This window comes from Podarcis vaucheri, assembly GCF_965113315.1.
Source record: "Podarcis vaucheri genome assembly, chromosome: W".
In the NCBI taxonomy this organism is placed as follows: Eukaryota; Metazoa; Chordata; class Lepidosauria; order Squamata; family Lacertidae; genus Podarcis; species Podarcis vaucheri.
In genome coordinates this window covers 5,624,722-5,650,155 of record NC_138757.1, presented here as the reverse complement: position 1 = coordinate 5,650,155, position 25,434 = coordinate 5,624,722, and the positions used below count along the sequence as shown (strand labels likewise).

The 25,434-nt window shown below is 44.5% G+C and overlaps 1 long non-coding RNA gene across 1 annotated transcript; it reads left to right on the top strand.

Moving 5' to 3' along the window:
• Nucleotides 1-9,499: 9,499 nt before the first annotated feature.
• LOC309523242 lies at nucleotides 9,500-14,126 on the top strand. The gene is made up of 2 exons (XR_014215291.1): nucleotides 9,500-9,647; nucleotides 11,779-14,126. It is a non-coding gene; the product is annotated as an uncharacterized lncRNA (long non-coding RNA).
• The last annotated feature ends 11,308 nt before the right edge of the window (nucleotides 14,127-25,434 follow it).

Genomic DNA, 25,434 nt, shown 5'->3' with positions numbered 1-25,434 from the left:
ATGAAATTTACGGCATGTAATGCCTTAAGAGAGAATATTATGAAAATGATATACAGGTGGTACATGACCCCAGTCAAGCTTGCAAAAATCTATCACTTGCCCAACAATAAATGCTGGAAATGTAAAGAAACAGAAGGTACATTCTTTCACCTTTGGTGGACGTGCCCAAGGATTAAGGCATTCTGGGAGATGATATATAGGTAAAGGTAAAGGTACCCCTGCCCGAACGGGCCAGTCTTGACAGACTCTGGGGTTTGTGCGCCCATCTCACATCTATTGGCCGGGGGCCAGCGCTGTCCGCAGACACTTCCGGGTCACGTGGCCAGCGTGACAACGCTGCTCTGGCGAGCCAGAGCCGCACACGGAACGCCGTTTACCTTCCCGCTGGTAAGCGGTACCTATTTATCTACTTGCCCCCGGGGGTGCTTTCGAACTGCTAGGTGGGCAGGCGCTGGGACCGAGCAGCGGGAGTGCACCCCGCCGCGGGGATTCGAACCGCCGACCTTTCGATCGGCAAGCCCTAGGCGCTGAGGCTTTAGCTTAGGATTAAGGCATTCTGGGAGATGATATATAATGAAATGAAAAAGGTATTCAAATATACCTTCCTGAAGAAACCAGAGGCCTTTCTCCTGGGCATGGTCGGCCAATTGGTGCCAAAGAAGGATAGAACTTTCTTTATGTATGCAACAACAGCAGCAAGACTACTCATTGCGAAGTATTGGAAGACCCAGGAGCTACCCACACTGGAAGAATGGCAGACGAAAGTGATGGACTACATGGAATTGGCAGAAATGACTGGCAGAATTCGTGACCAGGGAGAAGAGTCGGTGGAGGAAGACTGGAAGAAATTTAAAGACTACTTGCAGAAGCACTGTAAAATTAAGGAATGTTAAAATGATGTCTGATTGAAAAGAAGTGGTATTGGTAAAAAGATTTTTAAGAAAATGTAAATGGGGATTGATAAAGGATAAATGCCAGAGGGTAAGGATTTGCTGAATTTAATATTTGAACTGGAATACAAAATGGGAGGTGTGAGGAGGTCAAGAAACTAGTGAATGAACTATAAGAGATGAAAATATTAATTTCTTCTTTGTTCTGTTTTTTGGTTTTTCTTTTCTTTCTTTTCTTTTCTTCCTTTCTTTTGCTAATGGTTTGTTACTGTGTATTTTTTATATGTTTTGTTCTTGTATGCTTTTACTCTTGAAGTTCTTCTTATGTTTAAATCTTGAAATTTTTATTGTTCGTGAAACTTTAATAAACATTATTTTTTTTTAAAAAAAAATATTGGTGTGCACTGACCACAAAAATTTGGAGTACTGGCATACGGCACAGGTGTTGTGCCAGAGACAGATAAGATGGGCAGAGTTCTTTGCCAACTTCAACTTTAAGATCCAATATGTGCCGGGAGAGCAGAATGCGAGGGCGGATGCGCTCTCCCGGAAACCCGAGTATATGATGGGGGAAGGACCTCCGGTGGCAAGACTGATGTTCCCTGAGAGCAAATGGATGTGTGGGGGGACGTTAGTCAAGGATGACGAACTGATGCAACTGCTCAGAGACGATGACTTTGCCAGACAAAAGATGGGGGAGGTAAGAGAAAAAGGGGGTGCCGAGGGGGTTTTTGAAGTGAAAGCGGGGCTTCTATACCATAGGGGGGCCTTGTATGTTCCAGGAGAAAACCTTTGTGGCAGAATTCTCAAGCAACTCCACGACAGCTGCAAGGCAGGGCATTTTGGACAGCATACGACCATGCTACTGGTCACATGGGAATTTGGGTGGCCAAGGGTGAGAGAGGATGTAAAGGAATATGTGCCAAAGGGGAAAGGGCGGCACCAGCGGGGTTGCTGGAACCGTTGCCGACACCCGGAAAGCCATGGGAGGTGGTAGGGGTGGATTTTATCACTGATCTGCCTAGATGTAAGGGTAAGACCGCTATCATGGTGGTGGTGGATCTCCTGACCAAAATGTGCCATTTCGTGCCCTGTTCGCACGCCGTGACGGCGGAAGAAACAGCCAAGCTGTTCGTAGAGCATGTGTTTAGGTTCCATGGGGTGCCTGCACGGGTGGTTTCGGACCGAGGGGCTCAATTCACCTCACGATTTTGGCGCAAACTCATGGGGTTGCTCCAGGTGGAAGTGAGCTTCACTACGGCTAGGCACCCCGAGACCAATTGGCAAGCGGAGAGGGCGAATGCGGTGTTACAACAGTATTTGCGGTGTTATGTAAATCAAAAACAGAACGATTGGGTGGACAAACTAGCCCTGGCAGAGTTTGCTTACAACAACGCGGAGAATGTATCCACTGGGATGACTCCGTTCTTTGCCAATCACGGGCGTCATCCAAGGGCTTTCCCCGGTAGGGGGGAGGAGTCATGGAGTGTTCCCACAGCCAAACAGTTTGTGGAGGAGATGGAAGCGATCCACAGACAGCTGCAGTTGAACTTGGAAAGGGCTAAGGAGTTATACAAGAAGGAGGCCAACACACATCGGTGAACGGGGGAGGTCATCAGGGTTGGGGACAAGGTGTGGTTGTCCACGCAAGGGTTGCCTTGGAAAGGGGGCTGCAAGAAGCTCAAGCCCAGGAAAGTGGGGCCTTTCGAGGTTATCCAACAAATAAATCTGATAGCGTTTAAGCTGAGGTTGCCAGAGAGCATGAGAATCCATCCGGTGTTCCACAGGTCACCGCTGTTCCCCTACACGGAGAGGGGAAGGAGGCAGGGTAGTGGGGAAGGGGAAAGCCCACCACCCGAAATGGAGGAAAGGGAGCAGTGCAACGAGGTTATGGAAATACTGGACTCTCGTTGGAGAGGGGGGAATTTGGAATATTTGGTGGTGTGGGAAGGGGCCCCACCATCAGAGAATACCTGGGTCCCGGAAGACAGCATCACTGACAAGGGCCTGGTGGAGGAGTTCCACAGTTTATTCCCTGACAAAACCAAAACCAGGGGTAGGTTCTTTCAACAGGTGTTCGAAACAACAGACGATGAAGAGGAATTCGAAGGTTTCCCAGCATTGGACGAGGAGGAAGAAGAAAATGAAGGCGTAGACTGGGGAACACCAGGAACTGGGGGTTGGAGGGGGGTGTTCGAAGAGACGGATGAGGAAGAGGGTAGTTTTGCTGGCTTCTCCCCTACCACTCCAGAGGAAAGAGAGATGGATACAGTCGGGTCTCCTGAGCGGGAGAGGGCCTTTGAGGAGGGGGCGGATGTCAGGGAGAGGCAAACGGGGAAAGAGCTGAGGGGAGAAACCAGCACTTACAGAGAGCCAAAAGAGATTATTAGTAGTCTGTCGTCTGACAGCGAAGAGGAGGCAGCGAGGGGGGAGGATGAGCCCGGAACTAGTCATTCTGTAAACAGAGGAAATCAGAGGCGTGGTTTCCGCAGACTTGCATGTTGGGCAAAAAAAAGTAAAAAGAAACCAGACACGGCATCTTTGCCGACAGGGTCAGACATGATTTGAAGCACTGGAAATGTTCTTTTGAACTTTGTAAATAAATCAAAGAGATTGTAACTGGCAGCAAGCCCGGAGTTTTTATCTATGCCGGCTTGGCAGCACACACCTCTCACATACGTTCTCTATTTCTTCTAAAGAAATTTCCTCCTTCAGTCTTAATCTATCACTTTCTTCAATTTTAAACTTTCCCTACTAATATTTTTATTTTCTTCTTTATATAAAGATTGATAGAATTCTGCAAATTCTTTCCTTATTTCTCTAGAGCTTTGTGTATTTTCCTTCTGGTCTTAATGGCCTTCACTCTCTGTTTATCCCTTCTTTTCTTTAAATAGTTTGCCAGTCTCTTATATGATCCTATTGAGGTTCTCTGAAAATCATTTTTGATCATATTATCTCTCTTCCACACCACAACTATATCCAGCTCATCCAATTCCTGTTTTAACTTTCTTAACTGCTCCTGTCTGCTCCTTAGAAATTTAACCTGTTGCTGCTGTTGCAAAATTTCAATCTCTTTAATTTTTTCCTGTCTCGCCGAGTACCAATCTTTCTTAATCGCAATCTCTTTCAGTATACAATGTCCTCTTATAACCGCTTTGAAAGCGTCCCATACTACCGGGATCTTGGCCGAACCATTGTTCTCTTTAAAATACCATCCAATTTGTTTTCTGATATATTCCCTGTCAATCTCTTTTGCCATTATTAGGTTATTGTACTGTCATCTGCTGCTTTTTCCATCCTCTTCCAGTCCCAGCTCTACAAATAGTGGAGCATGGTCTGAAATCCATATTCCCATAGTCTTTGCTGTTCTAACACTGATTTCATTCCCTTCTTTAATTAGCATGTAGTCAATATAAGAGAAAATCTTATGTCTGTCAGAGAAGAAGGTAGGTTTGGTGTTGGGGTTTCCCCTCTCAAAAACATCCTTTAATCCCCATTTAGATAATCTGAAAGTACCGGTACTATTGTTCTTTATATTCCAATTAAAGTCTGCTGTAACGATAACTTCCCCTTCAACGTAAAGCTGCAGTCTGTTCAAGGTTTTCTTTATAATTTTTTCCTGTTTTGTGTTAGGGCCGTATGTATTAGCTATTGTAAAGATTTTTTCTGACAGTTTAATTTTTAAGAATATAAATCTACCATCAATACCTTTTTTCTGGCTCAGAACCTCCGGCCTAAGATTTGCATTACAAAGTATAGCGACCCCTCTAGCCTTGTTCGTCGCTTTCGATTCTGCTATTAGGCCCTATTGCTGAGAGCATAACAAAGGTCTATTGTTTGCTTTGGCTCTATGTGTCTCCTGAAGGCATAGTATATCCACTTTCATTTTCTTTGCCAGTGTCAGTACTCTGTAGCATTAGGTGTTTGAGGCCAGCCCGTTAACATTTAAAGATAAAACCTTTAAAGATCTATCCATTATCCCGACTACTGTTTATTTTTTGAATCCCTCTGTGTACATATATTATATTTTCAATTCTGGCCCATTCAACCCCCCTCCCCCTTCCCCCTTGAGACTCAGCTAGGGATATCCATGATCCCTGTCTCATGGTATCTTGGAGAACCACACTCCTCTCCCTTCGCTCTTGTAAAGTTTATATCAGAAAAAACCACATATATATTTACAAAAGCCCATTTTAGATGTCTCTAGCTGGGATGCAGGTGGCACTGTGGGTTAAACCACAGAGCCTAGGACTTGCCGTTCAGAAGGTCGGCGGTTCGAATCCCCATGCCAGGGTGAGCTCCCGTCACTCGGTCCCTGCTCCTGCCAACCTAGCAGTTCGAAAGCACGTCAAAGTGCAAGTAGATAAATAGGTACCGCTCTGGCGGGAAGGTAAACGGCGTTTCCGTGTGCTGTTCTGTTTTGCCAGAAGTGGCTTAGTCATGCTGGCCACATGACCAGGAAGCTGTACACCGGCTCCCTCGGCCAATAAAGCGAGATGAGTCCCACAACCCTAGAGTCGGTCACGACTGGACCTAATGGTCAGGGGTCCCTTTACCTTACTTTAGTATATATTATTTCTTGCTGTTTCCTTCCCCTCTCGACTTCCGTCTTCCCAAAATATTCTGTGAGAGAAGAGATTATTCTGTGAGAGAAGAGAATGCTCTAGAAAAGATGCCGCTGTTCTAGAGCACCGCTGTCCTAGAGCACTCTGGAACGTTCCAAAATATTCTGGGAGAGAAGAGATTATTCTGGAAGAGAAGAGGATGCTCTAGAAAAGGTGTCTCTGTTCTAGAGCGCCCTGGAACATTCTAGAGCACTCTGGAACATTCCAAAATATTCTGGGGGAGAAGAGATTATTCTGGGAGAGAAGAGAATGCTCTAGAAAAGATGCCACTGTTCTAGAGCACCGCTGTCCTAGAGCACTCTGGAACAATCCAAAATATTCTGGGAGAGAAGAGATTATTGCGGGAGAGAAGAGAATGCTCTAGAAAAGATGCTGCTGTTCTATTTTTTAAAAAAATCAATTTTTATTAACAGGCCAATCACATCACATTATCTATATCACATTAGTTCCAAATTATACAGCCAGATTTTAAATTTTGTTGAGGGTACCCATGCATCAAGCTCCGCACGAGTCCAAAACAGGCATCACTTATCTTCCTGCTTTAATTAGTCAGTTCTATCCAGTTTGATCCGGATAGTCCTTTGTTACTTCCTTTCTCTTCTTGTTGTTATCTTATATTCCTTTCTCTGCGTTCTCTGATGATTTTCACAAGCAGATCATAAACTGGTATCTCTGTGTGGGTTTTGTACTCTTCCAAAAATCATATCGGTCAGGGACGGACTCTGTTCAACGCTTCCATAAACAAAACTAATCTCCGGTCTGTCCTTTATTTTTCTCAGGCTTACCAAATAAATCAAATGAGTCAGGGGGCTCTGCCAAGTCAAACTTGCATTCCAACATTCCTTCTCATTCTAGCGATCCTGATTCTCCTCCCCCTGTCCTTCTTTCTCCAGCAAGTCTGTCTTGGCGAGAAGCCATTTTTTAACTGCGTCATAAAATTTTTCCTCTTCTCACCGTTCCCAGTCTTCTCTCCTTTTATAATCCATCCCACACAGTTCTTAAAATCCCGCTTATGCTTAATAAAAACGCGACAATCTTATTTCTATCTGGGGTAAAGGGTTATTAATATCACATCGCACAAAGAAAAAAAGAGTTTTTTCCTCCACCCCCCCTTCGTTCCAAACATACAGTCTCCTTGTGGTAATTCATCAGAAGATTTACTTATCCATCTGTCACTCCTGGTTGCAGAGATCCATTAATCAGCGGTCTTATCTGTCGAGCCTTACTTGATGTATGTGCTTCAGCTTTGTTTCCAATCATTATGTTCTCCAATTATAATTCCGAGCTGAAGCAACCAGCACGCGCTAATTGGAATCGGCGTCAGGAAGATCTGACTTCATCGAGGGCTTGTGCCAAGTGTTCGGCACCCCCATCTCTCGGATCAGGGGGTGCATTGTGAACACCGCTGGCAGGGCAGTGTTCCCCCACATCCAGGGGGAGTAGGAAGGCTGCATACTTCCCATAGCAGCCCCTTAATTACCTCGTATGGGTCAGAGAGATGTTATTGTCGGCCATCTTCCAACGTGCCACCTGGTGGCCCCCCAAGATGCTGCTGTTCTAGAGCATCGCTGTTCTAGAGCACTCTGGAACATTCTAGAGCGTTCTGAGACATTCCATGATATTCTGGGAGAGAAGAGATTATTCTGGGAGAGAAGAGAATGCTCTAGAAAAGATGCTGCTGTTCTAGAGCACCGCTGTCCTAGAGCACTCTGGAACATTCCAAAATATTCTGGGAGAGAAGAGATTATTGTGGGAGAGAAGAGAATGCTCTAGAAAAGATGTTGCTGTTCTAGAGCACCGCTGTTCTAGAGCACTCTGGAACATTCTAGAGCACTCTGGGACATTCCAAGATATTCTGGGAGAGAAGAGATTATTCCGGGAGAGAAGAGAATGCTCTAGAAAAGAATAGAATATTTCCTGCCGTCTCTAAAAACCAGCAGTGTAGCAGGCTAGGCCCAGGTAAAGAGGATTTTATAATTGTAGAGAGCTTGTGCAAACTGCTGCATACGTTTCCTGTCTTGAAGCGTTTCCTGAGAAAAATCGTGTCTCACTATGACCTTTCGCTGTTTAAACTGCAGGTCTGCATTCTGCCGGAGTGATTTATAAATTTGATCTCTTAACTTCTCTCTTGTGAATGCCATAATTACATCCCTGGGTGGTTCAGAGCCTCCTTGTGATGTGAACACCCGGTGCACTCTCTCAATTTCATTCTGCTCAATTTCAATTCCTTGTTCTTTGAGCCATTCTAACATCTCCTTTTCCAGGTCCTTATTCCCAATATATTCAGAAATACCAGAGAATTTTAAATTCCTTCTGCGCTGTCTGTCGTTCATTTGTGAAATTCTTTTTGTCAGAGATTCTATTTTGTTTACGTTTGCATCAGCTACCTCTTTTGCATGTTCTGCTATTTTCGTAACTTTTTCTACTGTAGCAGTCATTCTTCTCATCTCTCCTTTCAAGTCTTGCATATCAGTGCGGACATTTGCTTCCGAACGCTGAATCATTTCACCCAGCTCCTTCAAAGACTTGGCCATCCTGTTAAGTCCTTCTCAAGTCTTTCCCAAATAAATAGATAAACCACCGTTTTAAACACTAACTCACCCCAATCCAGGACTTGGACCTAAGCCCAGTTTTTGGTGAGTTATCTCAGCTATCAGTTTGCAGAGAGTTATTTGTTTTTCAGGCTTTTAATTAGTGAAGTTCCAAGAGCGAGACGGGTGTGCATCTACCCACACTTGTTCTGTAACCTCTCAGTTCCTGTGGGAGGAAAGGGGACCTCAGGATCAGGAGGCTGGTCTGGGGGAAAGAGGCAGACCACTGTGAAGCCCTTTACACTCTCAGAGAGAGATCTGTTTCTGTTCTAAAATGGCAATGTCCTCCAGCCCCAAATTGTAGCTCTGCATCCAAGGCCCTCCTTTGGCTGTCTGGGCAAGTGGGCCTTTGCTGGCTGGTCCATGTGGCCAGCTTGCCTTACAAGAGGGGAAGGGCCCAAGAGGTGCACTGCTAGGTGGCGGTTTCTCCATGAAAGCTTTCTAGGTCAAACAGCCACTGAGGCCATCAAGATACTTACATTCATCAGCAAGTTCATGATCTTAGTGCTTGGGGCCTCCCAGAGGAGGCCTCCCAGCATCAGACTATAACGTTCCTCTAACTCCTGCAGGCAATGGCAATTTTCATCCACATGGGTTCGTTGAGGGAGGGAGAGGATACGCCAAGCAGGGGAAAGAGAGATCAGATGTTGAGCAATGGGAGCAATGCTTAAAGTGTGTGAAGAAGAAACAACTATAGAAGTCAAATTTCAAGACTAACAACTTACCTGCTTGTCGGGCTCATTTTTTACCTCAATGACCGCCGCAAAGGCTGCATGCACAATCAGGCTGTGGAGCTTCAGTGGTAATTTGGGCTTCATGAGGCTGGAGAGAAGGAGGGAAAAGTTTTTAGACTCTGTCTCAGATTGGGGGGGGGGAGCATCAAATACATTTCATTCTCTTGAACTTCTAGTGAATGCATGTGTTAGCTTAAACCACTTTTTACAATCAAGCAGTGAATAAATTTTACAGGATAAAAATGAATAAAGGTAAAATTAAAATAAACACACGAGGGCACTGTTTATGTGGCAGTCTACCTGGCACTTTGTTTGCAAGCCTCTAAAGGTAAAGGGACCCCTGACCATTAGGTCCAGTCGTGACCGACTCTGGGGTTGCGGCGCTCATCTCGCTTTATTGGCCGAGGGAGCCGGCGTACAGCTTCCGGGTCATGTGGCCAGCATGACTAAGCCGCTTCTGGCAAACCAGAGCAGTGCACGGAAATCCACTCCACTTCCCAGTGGGGAGGAGTTGCGGTGGACCGTGTGGCCACCCACTCCCCACCGGGGCTGGGGGACTTTGTCCCCCTTTGCCTGGAGGATCCTGGCCACGTCAGAGCCCAGCCAGCCAATCCGCTGGCCGGGGGGGCGTGGCCGGGGCCATTTAAACGGAGGAGCGAGCCAGAGGACTTCCTCTTTGGCTCACTTCCTCAATCGATCAGGACGTCGGTCTCTCTGCTCTTTGGATTTTGCCTTTTGTTTTGTTTCTTGGTTGTTTCCTGCCTCATGGTTCAGCGTTGCGAGAAGGACCAGGGAAAAACCGAGTGGGTGAGTTGTTGCGCCCCCTCAGAACTGCTTACTGCCTGCTTTTGTCCTTTGTCCCTCCTTCCTGGCCCTTCTCCACATTTCCCTACCCAAATATCCAATTGCAACTACCAATTGGGATTGAAAGCATTAAGTGAAGGAACTCCAAGGTAGAGCAGCAAACACCAATTGTAAATAGAACTCAATAAAGCAAATTTAATTCAGCAGCAACGAGGCAACAGGCCTCAAATACTAAATTAAAACCCGGTATTCAGGCCAGAAGCCAATTAAAATTAACCAATCAAGATTGTTTTCTATGGGAGTGATGAAATGTGTCTGCTGTCTGAATATGACTCTTGGATGAATGGAAAAATCCACAGAGGATTATAAAACCCTTGTTTTCAACTCGCTTGTGGAGACTATCAGAGGTCACAAAGAAAGGAAAAATATAAGAAAACAACAAGAAGAGATGAGGAAAACAACAAAGAGAGGAATGGATAGAACTGTGAACATTATTTGGACAGAACTGTGAACATCAAAGCAGCAGCAATAGAGATGATCGGATCCCTTTCTGAGCTTGAAGCATGGGTACCCCCAACAAAAATTTAAAATTTGACTCTGTAATTTGGAACTAATGTGATTTGATTGGTTTGTTAATAAAAATTATTTTTTTAAAAAGAAAAGAAAAGAAAAGAAACCGTCGGACCAGGGTAAATTTCTGAAATCTGACTTCAAAAGAGATACGCGCCGCAAGGTATGCTGGGAGTTTAACAAAGGGTTATGTCAATGGCAAAGTTGTAAGTACTCACACGAGTGTGACGGGTGCCTGGGGAATCACCCTGTTGTGTCTTGTTACAGGGGAAAGCAGCCCTTTCGGGGAGGCAGGGGGTCCCACCAGCAGAGTAGACAGGGTGGACAACCCCCTGCCCAAGGGGGTGCACGGAGACAATAATTCCCTTTCACTTGCATTTTCACCCATCAAGCTTCACATGCTAAAAGCCCTCCTTGATTTGTACCCCAATAAGAAAGATGCAAACTACCTTTGGGAGGGCTTCTCCTGGGGGTTTAGAATTCCTGTATCGGTGGCTCCAAATCCCAGGGATCCACCCAACCAAAAATCTGTAAGAGAAAGGCCCGAAGTTGCAAAAAAGAAAATAGAAAAGGAAATATTGGCAGGGAGGGTGGCTGGTCCTTTCACTAGCCCACCTATTCCAAATTTGCCCTTGGGTATCGTGCCCAAGAAGGCGCCTGAGGAATTTCGTATGATTCTTAACTTGTCTTATCCCGAAGGGGGCTCAGTAAATGATGCCATCCCAGGCGAACTCTGCTCAGTAAAATACGCCTCCTTCGATCATGCCATCAAACTTATCCGGACCTTCGGAAAAGGGGCACTATTAGCAAAATGTGAAATTGAATCCGCCTTCTGCCAATACATCCTGAGGACTTTCGTTGGTTAGGTTTTAAGTTTGAGGGCTCCTGTTACGTGGATAAAGCAATGCCAATGGGTTGTTCAGTCGCATGCGCTGCTTTTGAAACTTTTAGCACCTTTTTGGATTGGGCCCTGCGTTTCAAAACTGGTTTATCTGATTTTTTACTGGCTGGACCGCCAAATAACAATTCATGTGCAACGTTGCTTGATGCTCTTGCCTCTCTTTCGCTGGAGTTAGGTGTTCCCCTGGCAGCAGAAAAAACCGAGGGTCCTGTCACAACTATGACTTACTTGGGCATCGAGCTCGACACGGTCGCCCAGACGTCGCGTTTGCCTGAGGCCAAACTGACAGCTCTTAAAACGGCAATCTCCCAGCTCCTCCCACTCAAAAAAGTAACACTCAGGCAAATTCAGTCCTTGCTAGGCCACTTAAACTTTGCCTGTCGGGTGGTAGCCCCCGGGTGCCCATTCTGCTCACGGCTGGCTAGGTTATCTGCAGGGCAGGGCTGCGGTCACCACATCACAGGGTATGCCTCACAAAGTCCTGGTTGGACAGACAACCAGTCAGTAGTCAATGTCCTGACCAAACAATCTCCACGTTCAGAAAGGGTGTCCACGATACTGCGATCGTTTGTGTTACGGTGCCTGCAATTTAACATCATATTTTCAGCAAAATTAATTCCTGGTATTAATAACAATATTGCGGATGCGCTATCTCGATTTCAGATGGACCGCTTCCGGTTGTTAGCCCCAGAAGCACAGCAATTGCCAGAGCCATTCCCGGAGCACCTGTGGAACCTTGGAAGCGAGACGTGATGCAGGGAGTATTGGTTTCGGTTGCCCCTTCTACGCTTAGGTCCTATTCAAAAGCCTGGCCTGATTTTCTAGCATTTTGGAGAAAATCTTTGGGTATTGTGCATCAAGAGCCCCCCACCACGGACCAGGCGCTGCAATTCTTAGTTCATCTGCGCAACCTTGGTCGTGCAGCAAAGGCCTTAACTATACAATCGGCTGCAATTTCCTTCTTTGCAAAATCTATTTACTGCACTGACCCTTGCGCTGAGTTTGTGGTGCGCAGGGCTCTCGAGGGGTGGCGCAGATTACAACCACCAAGTAAGGAGGGGCATAGGCCCATTCCATTCAATCTCCTCAGTAAAATACGCAATAAATTAAAATCAGTGTGCTGGTCCAAATACGAGGCCTGTTTATTCTCAGCTGCATATTCTATAGCATTTTTTTGGCGCTTTAAGAGTTGGTGAAGTGGTACATGAAGGTGAACCGGGTCCTTTATCCCAAGGCCTGCAGCTTGATGATATTCAGCTTTCTGATTCAATGTTGGTGGTTCGCATCCTTTGCTCAAAAACAGACCAAAAAGGAAAGGGTGCCTTGGTTCGGTTGATGGCAACCATGTAAAGCGGCCCCTGCCCTGGAAAGGACACAAAAAGGTTTTTGGGTCTCAGGCCCCCAGGTTCTGGCCCTTTCCTGGTACACGAGGATGGGTCCCGTCTTGCCAGGCAGCAATTCACTCGGGTGTTGCGCAAAGCCATTGAAGCTTGTGGGCTTCTGGCTAGGGAATATGCTGCCCATTCTTTTAGGATCGGGGTCGCCACAACGGCGGCTCACTTGGGATTGCCAACAGACAGAATAAAAGACATGGGTCGCTGGCAATCCTACGCGTACAAAAACTATATCCACAACAGCTCCAAAATTTAAAACCGACCAATCACTTACACGCCTCTGTCATTTTTCTTGCTTTTCAGGGTCAAGCCTCATAGAAATCTGGATTGTGGGACACTGTATCGTCCACTGGGCCCAGGAACGGGCGGTCGCTAATGGCCAGGGATGCCAACTGGGTTTTCCACTGCACATTCGCATTTCTTGGATAACGAGGCGTGGGATGCGCTGGGCAGAGATGATGCCAATTGTGATGGCCAGGGTGGAGGCACGTGTCCCCACCAACACTTTGGTTGTGCAGCTGGGAGAGAACGACTTGCCTTGCCGGAAGGGCGTGGACTTGCTTTTCACTATCAAAAAGGACTTGGGCACTCTTGCACTGAATTTCCTGAGAATGACTCCCGTTTGGTCGCTGCTGTTGGAGAGACGCGTTTGGTGTGGCAGCAATTCCCCAGCCGCTACAGACCGTGCCCGGAAGCATTTGAATCATTCCATTTCACAGAAAGTGGTTGCATTGAATGGCCGGGTGATCCCGCACCCTTCCATTGTTTTCAGCAAAATGACCTTATTTTGCGATGATGGCGTGCACCTTTCTGATTGGGGGAATGATATCTTGAACTTCTGCCTGTCCAGTGCGCTTCCCCTGTGCACAAAACACTGCTCAGTGCAATCTTCTGGGGAAAACTTCACCTAAGGCAGGAAATAGCAGAGCTGCAGCGACGTTGCTTCCGTGAAGAAAAACAGGGAGTAAAACAGTCCAGAGACACGATTCTTCTAATCTAAGAAGCTTTTATTTACATGCCAAGCAGTAAATCAGTCCACCAGAAAATTCAGACATCTCAAAGCACAACTCCAACTGAAATCAAAACCAACTTTCACAGAACAAAGAACAAAGAACTGTGACGTAACATCCTGGCTGACTTCCCGTAGAAGCCCTTCCCTCAGACTCGAAGCACAGAAGGTTAACCCTTTAACCACCACACTCTACATGATATATGGCTGGCTGATATTGCAGAGGGCTTGAGGCATTGGCTACAGATGTGAGCCTTTGGGCTCTTGTGGCGGTTAGGCATTGTTTGACCTTGTGTGGGGGAGGGGAGGTGTGGCCATCAACTGCCCCTCCATGCTTAAGGGTTAAAGGAATCCGGGAGTGTTGATCTAGTCTGAAGCCCGGCTGGGGGCTAGGGCCTTGACACGACCCCGATGGGAACACCAGGGGAAGCTTGAGTTCGTTTGCATCGACAGGGCTCCCCCTACCGGTGGCTTACCCTTACTGGACTTCCTGCACAATGGGCAGGAGTCAGATATAGTCAAGTCCAATCAATGCCTAAGCCAATACCGCTCACATTCTGTAATTCAATAAAGTTGTGGCCAAAATTTGCCCAATAACATAAACCTAATATCTGTGTCCTTGTGTGAGTTATTTCCAACGAGGGGGTGGCTGCGGGGTCTTGACACGCAAACGCCGTTTACCTTCCCGCCAAAGCGGTACCTATTTAACTACTGCACTTTGACGTGCTTTCGAACTGCTAGGTTGGCAGGAGCAGGGACCAAGCAACGGGAGCTCACCCCGTTGCGGGGATTCGAACCGTCGACCTTCTGATCGGCAAGTCCTAGGCTCTGTTGTTTAACCCACAGCGCCACCCGCATTCCTTGCATTCCTTGTCTTAGTTAATCCCACCCCTAAAAGCTGAGCTGTTTCGAAGTTATCTCTAGAGAATATATCTTCTATTTTCTCTCACTTCTCCACTCATCCTGTAAATAGTTGCTGCATAAATAAAGCTTTTTGAACGCAAAAAACTCAAGAAATTGTAAGCAATTATTTCAATCTACAGTGGTACCTTGGGTTACATACGCTTCAGGTTACAGACTCCGCTAACCCAGAAATAGTATCTCGGGTTAAGAACTTTGCTTCAGGATGAGAACAAAAATTGTGCTCCGGCAGCACGGCAGCAGCAAGAGGCCCCATTAGCTAAAGTGGTGCTTCAGGTTAAGAACGGACCTCTGGAACGAACTAAGTACGTAACCAGAGGTACCACTGTAATTCACTGAAGTGGCAAGGTCTGGCATAGCTGTCAACCGTCCCTTATTTGGCAGGAAACTCCCTTATCCCAGCGCCATTTCCCGCTGCTGTCCCGGATTGATGATGTCCCTTAAATTTCCTGGGTTTCATACTCGCCCGGCTCGAGAGGGAAGCAGGTGGAAACACCTTTCCACATTTTGCTCCCCCCCCCAGCTCCTTGTCAAGCTCAAAAAACCCAGTATACCTCAGTTGGTAAAGGGATTCCAGTGCCGTAGCAAGGACCAATTCACGCAATCCGTCCCATGAGATCCTGATAGAGAACAGAGGGCGGAGGGGGAAAACGTCAGTTCCCTACGGACATCAGGTGGATTCCTCCAACCCCAAACATTTAATGCCAAATGCCTGCACAACCCTTCTCTTGGCCAGACCCCGCCAGGCCTTCCTTCTGCCCAGCATCCCCCAAATCCCATCCCCAGCTCTCCTGCCCACCTCACCCCTGGATACCTCATCCAGGTACCCCCTGGATACCTCACTCACCGCAATTGCCTTGACGGCCAACTTTTTGGAGTACCTCAACCTGTGCTTTTTTCTCTGGTGGGCCTCCGAGCAAGTGGCCAGCACGCAGCAGAGGAACATCTCATCCTTCTCCAGTTGCTGAAATGGCAAGAGTCAGGCTGTCAGTTCATGCCAGGAGGGCTTCTCTGCATCTGAGACCCCCAAAATGGCAGTATAAACAGCACTGGTGGATGGGTGGGTGGGTGAGGGATTTAGTATGTACTGTGCTGTTTTCTCAAATACTAACCACAGGCGATGCCCAGACCCTGCCAGTCTCTGAACCATCTGCAACAAGAGAAGAAGGAAAGGACATGGGGGCAGGTTAGTTCATTTCTACTTATTTTCCACAGTTGAGTATTAGAGCATTAAGGCCACCCCTCCTTACGTTCCAAAATGAAAAGGAAGCATTTGCTCACGTGGGCCCACAGCAACCCTGGACTTCTTGGGGACTTTGCTGGTCCTCTTCTTCTTGCGGGCTGCCATGTCCCTCAGTTGCCTGAACGTAGAAGAGAAGGAGAGGGGCAGACGTTGTTGTTGTTGTTGCGTGGCGAGTTCCCCCCTCCCCCCTCAGAAATAAAGACACGAGACACAAGAATTCGGGTTAATGGGTCGAATTAGGCCACAACTTTATTGATTACAGGAATTGAGCGGTATTGGCTTAGGCATTGGTCCTAACAACTAACCGGCTTCAGCCCTCTTGCTTGAAGACCGGTAAGGGTTAACCACCAATAGGGGGAGTCCTGCTGATGCACATCAACTAGGACCTCCCTCAGGAGTTACCACTTGGGGACGTGCCTGTTGGGACACTGCCAGGGAGACAAAGGCCATCATGCCTCCACGTCGTCTCATGATGATCCATCAATCTCCCGTAGATACAGTATCAGTCAATTAGCGACACGAGCCTTGGAAATAGCTGTCCACATCCCAGGACTCATGCACACCCTTTTCACAGAGTTCGCACAACGAAAGATGCACTCAGGAGAACAGCATATGTACAGCTTTATTCAGCGTTGTTCAGAACAAAGAAAAAAACATGCCTGCCTGCCTGCCTGCCTGCGTGTTGAGGCAACAGAGAGACAAAAGCTATATACAAAAACAGAAAAAAATTCATATTTTTTTGTAATAATATTTATTAAGGTTTCACAGATGATAAAAAATTCCAACATTTAAACATAAAGAAAAAACTACAAAAATATAAAAATACAAAAAACAAAACACATAAAAATACCAAAAAGAAAAAAGGACAAAAAGAAAAACCCAAAAAGCAAAACAGGAAATAGATTAGTAATTTCAAATCTAGTACTTCCTTCACTAGTTTCTTGACCTCCTCACACCTCTCATTTTGTATTCCAGTTCATATATTAAATTCAGCAAATCCTTACCCTCTGGCATTTATCCTCACTCAAGATGTTAACCTGTTATAAATATCAATTTTCCAATTATCAATCCCTATTTACATTTTCTTAGAAATCTTTTTACCAATACCACTTATTTTCCATCAGACGTCAATTTAACCTTCCTTAATTTTACAGTACTTCTGCAAATAGTCCTTAAATTTTTCCCAGTCTTCCTCCACCGACTCTTCTCCCTGGTCGCGAATTCTGCCAGTCATTTCTGCCAATTCCATATAGTCCATCACTTTCATCTGCCATTCTTCCAGTGTGGGTAGCTCCTGTGTCTTCCAATACTTCGTGATGAGTAGTCTTGCTGCTGTGGTTGCATAAAGAAAATTCTATCCTTCTTTGGCACCAATTGGCCGACTATGCCCAGGAGGAAGGCCTCTGGTTTCTTCAAGAAGGTATATTTAAATACCTTTTTTCATTTCATGATAGATCATCCCCCAGAACGCCTTAATCCTTGGGCACGTCCACCAAAGGTGAAAGAATGTACCTTCGATTTCTTTACATTTCCAACATTTATTATCGGGCAAATGATAGATTTTTGCAAGCTTGACTGGTGTCATGTACCACCTGTATATCATTTTCATAATATTCTCTCTTAAGGCATTACATGCCGTAAATTTCATACCTGTGGTCCACAACTGTTCCCAGTCAGCAAACATAATGTTATGTCCAACATCCTGTGCCCATTTGATCATAGCAGATTTTACCGTTTCATCCTGAGTATTCCATTTTAACAGCAAGTTATACATTCTTGAAAGTATCTTAGTATTGGGATCTAGCAATTCTGTTTCCAACTTTGATTTTTCCACCTGGAAGCCAATTTTTTTATCTAAGTTATATACCTCTCTTATTTGGTAATAATGAAGCCAATCTCGCACTCTGTCCTTTAATTTCTCAAAACTCTGCAATTTCAATTTGTCTCCTTCTTGCTCTAGAATCTCCCAATATTTTGGCCACTTGGCCTCCATATTGAGCCTTTTTTGAGCTTTTGCCTCCATTGGTGACAACCACCTTGGGGTTTTATTTTCAAGTAAGTCTTTATATCGTATCCAGACATTAAACAGTGCCTTCCTGACAATATGGTTTTTAAATGCCTTATGTGCTTTAACCTTGTCATACCATAAATATGCATGCCACCCAAAAACATTGTTAAAACCTTCTAAATCCAAAATGTTTGTGTTCTCAAGAAGCAGCCAGTCCTTCAACCAGCAGAAAGCTGCTGATTCATAGTAGAGTTTAAAGTCTGGCAGGGCAAATCCCCCTCTTTCTTTTGCATCAGTTAGTATTTTAAATTTTATTCTGGGTTTCTTGCCCTGCCAGACGAATTTGGAAATATCTCTCTGCCACCTCTTAAAACAGTCCATTTTGTCCAAAATTTGTAGCGATTGAAACAAAAACAACATTCTTGGCAATACATTCATCTTAATAACAGCAATTCGGCCCAACAAGGAAAGCTTCAAGTTTGACCATATTTCTAAGTCCTTTTTAACGTCCGACCAACATTTTTCATAATTGTCTTTAAATAAGTTCCCATTTTTAGCTGTCATATTAATCCCCAAGTATTTCACCTTCTTAACCACTGTTAAACCTGTCTCATTCTGAAACCTCTCTCTTTCAGTCATTGTTAAGTTTTTCTCAAGAACTTTGGTTTTTAACTTATTCAACTTAAATCCTGCCACGTGACCAAACTCCTGGATCAGTTCTAATACTCTTTTAGTGCTAGATTCTGGCTCCTGTAATGTCAGTACTAGGTCATCTGCAAAAGCTTTCAATTTGTATTGTTTAGCTCCAACCGTTATACCTTTAATCTGATGGTCCCTTCATGTTTAACAAAACCTCCAGGACAGAAATAAAAAGTAATGGGGAAATTGGGCAACCTTGTCGTGTCCCTTTCTCTATCATGAATTCCTCTGTTACCACGTTATTAACTATTAGTTTAGCCTTTTGTTCTGAATAAATTGCACTTATACCATTTTCAAACCCTTGACCGACCCCCATCCCCTGAAGATTTTTCTTCATAAAACTCCAAGAAATATTATCAAAGGCTTTCTCGGCATCCACAAAAATTAAAACTGCTTTAGTATTGATGTCCTCTTGCAACTTCTCCAAAATATTAATTATATTCCTCGTATTGTCAGACAAATGTCTGCCTGGAAGAAAGCCTGCTTGGTCCTTGTGTATCTCTTCTTTTAATACTTTTTTTAACCTCTTGGCCAAAATGTCAGCAAAAATTTTGTAATCCACATTTAGCAGGGATCTGGGTCAGTAATTCTTCAGTTGTGTCTTTTCAGACTCAATTTTCGGTATGAGTGTAATATATGCTTCTTTCCACGACTCTGGTGCTTTTCCCCCCTCCAAAATTTCGTTGCAAACCTCCTTTAATGGTTGAATTATCCTGTCCTTCAAAGTTCTATAGTATTTTGAGGTTAAGCCATCCGGCCCTGGAGATTTTCCCAACTGCATATTCTGAATGGCACCTTCCACCTCCTGTTCTGTAATTTTATAATTCAGCATTATCTTATTTTCTTGCGAGATTTTTTGTAATCCATTTGTTTTCAAAAACTGGTCTATATCAAACTCTTTCTGAGGCCCTTGTGTATATAGTTGTTTAAAATACCTCTGAAAGCATTTTCTAATTTCCACTGGGTTCTGAATGTTTTTACCTTCAACTTCCAAATTGGTAATGGTATTAATTTTTTGTCTTTTCTTCATCTGCCAAGCTAGCAGTTTCCCACATTTATTTGCCGATTCAAAAGTCCTTTGTCTCATTTGTTTAATTTTCCATTCAATTTCCTGATTCATCATCTTCATATATTGCACTTGATATAACTTTATTTCTCTCAGAATCTCCTGTGAGTTGGGTTTCAATCTCAGTTTTTTCTCGCCCTCTTTTATTTTATCCAATTTTGTTTCTTTTTTCGCATTTTGAGCTCTCTTCTTTAAAGAATTCTGTTGGATCAGAAACCCCCTCATAACTGCTTTACTTGCATCCCAAATTACTCTTTTTTCCACAGTGGTATTCAAATTTATCTCGAAATAGTCTCTCAGGGTTTTTTGGGCCTTCTTGGTCACCTCTTGATCTCTGAACAGGGTGTCTTTCATCCTCCATCTGAAGGAACCGGTTGGTGTTAGTCTCATCTCCATTCTCACGGCATTATGGTCGGAGCACGTCTTAGGGCAGATCTCTACCTTCCTGATCTTGGGTGCCAGTCCTCTAGTTATCCAGATTTGGTCAATTCTTGTCCATGTCTTTTGGGCTTCAGAAAAGAAGGTTCCCTCTCTACCCAAGGGATTCCTGGTTCTCCAAATGTCAATCAAGTCCATATTGTCAGTCAGTTCAAAAAAGGTTTTTGGTAGTCTACCATCTTTAGTAACTACCTGTCTCTGCAACTTGTCCATATTTGTAGATACCACCCCGTTCATATGTCCCATCAATACAATGTTATAATCCATATAGTCCAATAGAGTCTCATGCAACTTCTTATAAAATATAGATTTCCCCTCATTCGGTGCATATACACCTACTATCAGGAATTTTTCTCCTTGTGTTTGGATTTCAATTGCAATATATCTTCCTTGATCGTCTTTAAAAACGAATTTCGGAGACAGGCTCTCTTTTGCATAGATGACCACTCCTTGCTTTTTGACTTTGTCCGATAAAATAAATTCTTGGCCCAACCTCTTGTTGATCAGTATTTTCCTGTGTAGCCTTGTCACATGTGTTTCCTGTAAACAAATTAGATCCAATTGTTCCTTTTTAAGTATGTGAAAGACTTTTTTCCTTTTCTCCGGGGAATTAAATCCGTGAATATTCCAGCTTAATAGTTGCAGAGACATGATGTACTTAAATTTACTCTCCTCCAACTGCTCCCAATAGTTACTCTTCTTCTGACGGTGGTATCACATTCTTTGTCTTATCCACTCCCAAGAGTGGTGGTCCTTTGTCTGGTAATCCTGGTAATAGGGCTCCTCGTTCTCCTTCCACTCCTTTTTGCAGGTCTTCTTCGTGGTCTCTCAAAATTTTTTCCTTCTCCTCCGCTGATCTTATTTTAAATTTCCTACCTTTCAAGCTGAAAGATAGGCCTTGAGGGAATTCCCACCTGAAAATAATTCTGTTTCCTCTCAGCAAAGTCACCAGGTCTCCGTAATTGGACCTGAGTTCCAGACGATGTTTCGGGATGTCCTTAAATATTTCTACTCTTGACTCTTGTATTATCAAGGTATTCTGGTAGTGCAGACTCAATATTTTATCTCGCTCCTCTTTAGATCGAAGGGTAATCAAACAGTCTCTCACTCTGTTCTTTCTCCCTCCTTTTCCAAGTCTAAAAGCGTTTATTATTTTAAAATCTTGCTTGTCCTCCAATTTCCAAAAGTCTGCAAATTCCTGTGTCAAGAAGTCGATCAGGCTATCTTTCTCCAGTTCAGGTACCGCCCTGACCCTCAAATTGGTCTGTTTTTCCTTCAACTCAATCATAGACAAAAGTTCCTGATGGGCCCCAAGCCGTACCTGATGGTCCCCAAGCTGCTTACTTATCGGCGTTATCTTTTCTTCTACAGCAGCTACTTTTTCTTTTGCTTCCTGGGCCGTCTTTTGATTTAATTCTGACTGTTGCAATAATTTTTCGATTGAATCTGTGTTAGAATTCACCTTCTGACCCAAATTGTTAATACTTGTAGTATTCTGGTCAATTTTATTTGTTGCTACAGCAACTTGATTACTTAATTTGTCCAAAGTTTCATAAATCTTATTTAAAACAGAAGTAAATCCTTCTTCTGTCATCCCTTTTGACCCAGCTTGCACTGGGTCTTCTCCTTGTGGCACAGGAGGGCCTGAGGCGGAAGCCCTGCGCTGCTGCTGTATTGCACTGGTCTGTTGATGTCTTACTTTGCCTGATCTTGTTACCTTTTCATCCGATTTTATTTGCTTTTCATCCATGGCACTTATCTGGAAGTCAAGGTCACTCCCACAGTCAGGCTTGTTTTGCTGTGAGACTTTCCCAGGCTGGTACTAGATGGAAAATTCCCCGGCCAGTTGTAACTTTTTCACTAAACCTCTAGGGGGACACAATAACAATCAGAAATGATGCAACAAAGTGTCTTAATAAACTTTCAAAGGCCCCCTTCAGCAATTCCCTTCAGCAGGAGAGTTAACAGTTTTAACAGTTTCAAAATGTCAATTTTGCAGAGTTATTATTCAGCAAGTTACATTGTTCATAAAGAGTGCTGTTCTCAGTGTAGCCAGTCTATTCAATCTTGGCAGTCTGTTCCCAGGGATTAAGAGGTGGTTTTATGTCCCTCCTTTCTCTCTTGTATTTTAAATGAGCACAAGAAATACTGTCCCTTCTTCCCTCCCTTTCTTTCAATTCAGGGAGGGAATTCCTTAATTTGACGTTTAAGATTTAGATCCTTTTAACGCTCCTCGCCGGTACTTGGCTTAGACGGTCTTTGCTTTGATCTTTATACAAACCGGAAGGTGGACTTCCTCTTTGCACCTTCCCGCTTCAGTCCAAATTTTACTTTATTTTCCCTTAAATTTTCGGTCTTAGTACTTGACCTACTCATGGGTTGTTGTTTTGACAGCCGAATTGTCAGAGGAAAAAAGGTCAGCGCTCTCTGGCAACAGCTGCGCGGCTTCACTCCACAGAAGTAGTGATCGACTCACAGTGCCGCGCCACCCCCGTTCTGCTCCGGAACCCCTCACGGGGTCCCTTTGCCACTTGGGGGGGCACTTCTGGCACCCGCCGAGTCCCACGGCCGCAGGCTTCCCCCGCCTGCAGTTTTTGAAAGGGTCTCCGCTGCGAGGTAGCGAGCAGACCCAATTCCTGCAGAGCTTCTCCCTCCGAGTCAGAAGAAGACCGCCATTGCCATTGGCGCCGCCTCCGGAAGTTTGCATCAAACAAATTCAACCTGGTTAATACACCAGCAATTTTCTGTGTTTGGTGTACCAGAAAATTACCTGCTTGGTCCCTCTCCACCTGCAGAGAAAGATAGTTGGATACCTCACCAAGATCCTTCATGTCAAAGTGCTCCTTCAGCTGAGCTAGGGTGCTTTGGTACAAAGCCTGATTCTTCCAAAACATCAGAAGATCATCAACAAGACATAAACAATACAGTTTGTTTTGCCCCTCCTCTTTGACAAACACACATGGATCAGCTTTGCCTTGGTGAAAACCAAGAGAAAGCAATGTCTCAGTTAGTTTTGTGTTCCAACACCTGACACTCTGCTTGAGACCATATAAGGACTTCCGAAGTTTACATACCATTCCCTTCTGTATCTGCATCCCGTCAGGTGGAAGCATATACAGCTCCTCCCCCAAAACCCTGTACAAAAAAGCTGTATTAACGTCGTGATGGGAAACGTGCAGTTTCTCCTCTGCAGCAATCTTGAGCATTAGCCGAATGCTGTCATACTTGACGGTGGGTGAGTAGGTCTCATGGTAATCCTGTCCTGCTACCTGTGAAAAACCTCTGGCAACCAATCTAGCTTTGTGCCTGACAACCTTGCCATTCTGGTCTGTCTTAGCCTTGAAGACCCATTTGCTGCCAACCAGTCTCATTCCTGGGACTACCGGTACCAGCTCCCGAGTTTGGTTCCTATCCAAGGAATCAACTTAAGCCTTCATAGCATTTAGCCATGGCTCAGCATTTTTAGAGGTTAACTCCTGAACCTCTTTGAAGTTTGAAGGTTCCCACACCTTCTCTGAGGTACTAAGAACAGCAGTTGCTGTCTTAGCAAACTCATCAGCAAACTTCTTTGGAGGTTTGCCTTTTGTGGCCCTTTCAGATCTGCGTACTAGACGCAAGTCTTCTTCACTCATCTCCTCCTTCTTAGGAGAAAAGCGACCAATGGTGAACAGTGGTTCTTCCAGTTCATTGTCAGACGCATCAGATGGTCTGAATGAGGCCTTTGCGCTCTTGTAGTCTGCTGTGTCATCACTGTCACTGACACCAGCAGCAGCCCACTGAGCTGGAATCCGAACTCTGATCATCATTCTCATCATCCTTATCTTCCTCTTCTACCTCAACATCAGCTGCTTTTTTTCACATCATCTTCATCTTCCTCTGAGTGACTCTGGAAAATTCCCACACCACCACCCCCCACTTAGGATTGTACTCAACACTCTTTGTGAACCTAATGGACTTCGAGTCAGTCATCCATACCCTGTATGCACCTTTTTCGTACCCCATGAACAAACCATGTGCCCCACGCTTTCCAAGCTTGCTGCTCTGTGTGGTGTGGACCCACATGTCAGAACCAAAGATTCTCATGTGCTTGACGTAAGGTTTCTTACCAAACATCTTCTCATAGGGAGTACAACCAATAGGTGATGACAATCTGCGATTATAAGTGTAAACAAACGTGGACAGAGACTCCCCCCAAAACTTCTCAGGGAGATTGGCATCATGCAACAAGGTTTTTAGGCCTTGAAGCAAAGTCTGGCTTGCTCGCTCAACAAGTCCGTTCATCCATGGAGATCTAGGCGTTTAGAGGTCGTGCTGGATTCCCTTCTCAGTCAGGAAAGCTTCAAACTGCTGAGAAGTGAATTCACCGCCTCGATCAGTAAACAGACAGCCGATACATTTACTGTGAGCATTCTCCAACCATGCACAGAACGCCTTGAACCTAGGAAATGCTTCCGACTTCTGCTGGAGCACAAACACATGAATGTACCTGGAAAAAGAATCAATTAGAACCATGAAGTACCTTGCTCCACCCAAAGAGAGCATAAGTGGACCAACCAGGTCTGCGTGGACTAGCTGGCAGGGTTTGGAAGCCTGCCTGCTAGACTCCTTGCCTTTTGGAGCAACCTTCACCTTGTTCTCTGCACAAGATACACATTTCATGTGATACTTACAGGGCTTGATGTTCAAACCCTGAACCAACCCAGGCATCTTGGCCAGTGCCTGCCAAGACATGTGACCAAATCTTTGGTGTGCCTCATGAATACATCCTGCATGAAGATCTTTGTTAGTTTGTGCAACACAACAAGATTCAACGTTAGACACAGCAACACCATTGTCATCATAAGTTATACCGAACAAGCCATCCATATTTTTTTAATATGATATTTATTGAAATTTTTTTAGAATTACAAAAGAAAACAAAGCAAAAAAAGAAAAAGAAAAAACAAGAAAAAACAAACCACATCAAACAATACAAGTTCAAAAAACAAAAATACACCACAAACACTCAAAAACAAATCCATCATTCTCAAATCCTCAACTGTCATTACCTTCTTTCTTTGACCTCCTCCTCCTCCCTTTTTTTGTATCCTGGTTATTAATTGTCGCAGCAAATCCTTTCCATATTTCATAATATTCTGTCATTACATTACCTTAATCTATTTTAATTTTATCTTACTATAAAAAACCTTAAAGCTTAAAACTTAAGTCTTATTTTTACCAACTTCTCATAACCATAATATTCTTACATAATTCTTTAAACATTTTTGCTAAAGCCAAGTAATTTCGTTCCAACATTTTTCTAACATTCATCAATTTTATAAGACAATGCTAGTAATAAAAAGAAAATAAAAACAATCCAATCTTCATCCAACGTCTCTTCCTCCTGGTCCCGGGTTTTGTCAGTCCTTTTTATCCCATCGATCTAGCACATTAACCTGGCAATCTTGTATCCGAGGCCCTTAAATCTCTTCCATGTCCCTTCCGCGGCTCTTCTTCATATTTATAGCTGTATTTTCCTTTGTCTCCTGCTCCTTTCACTCG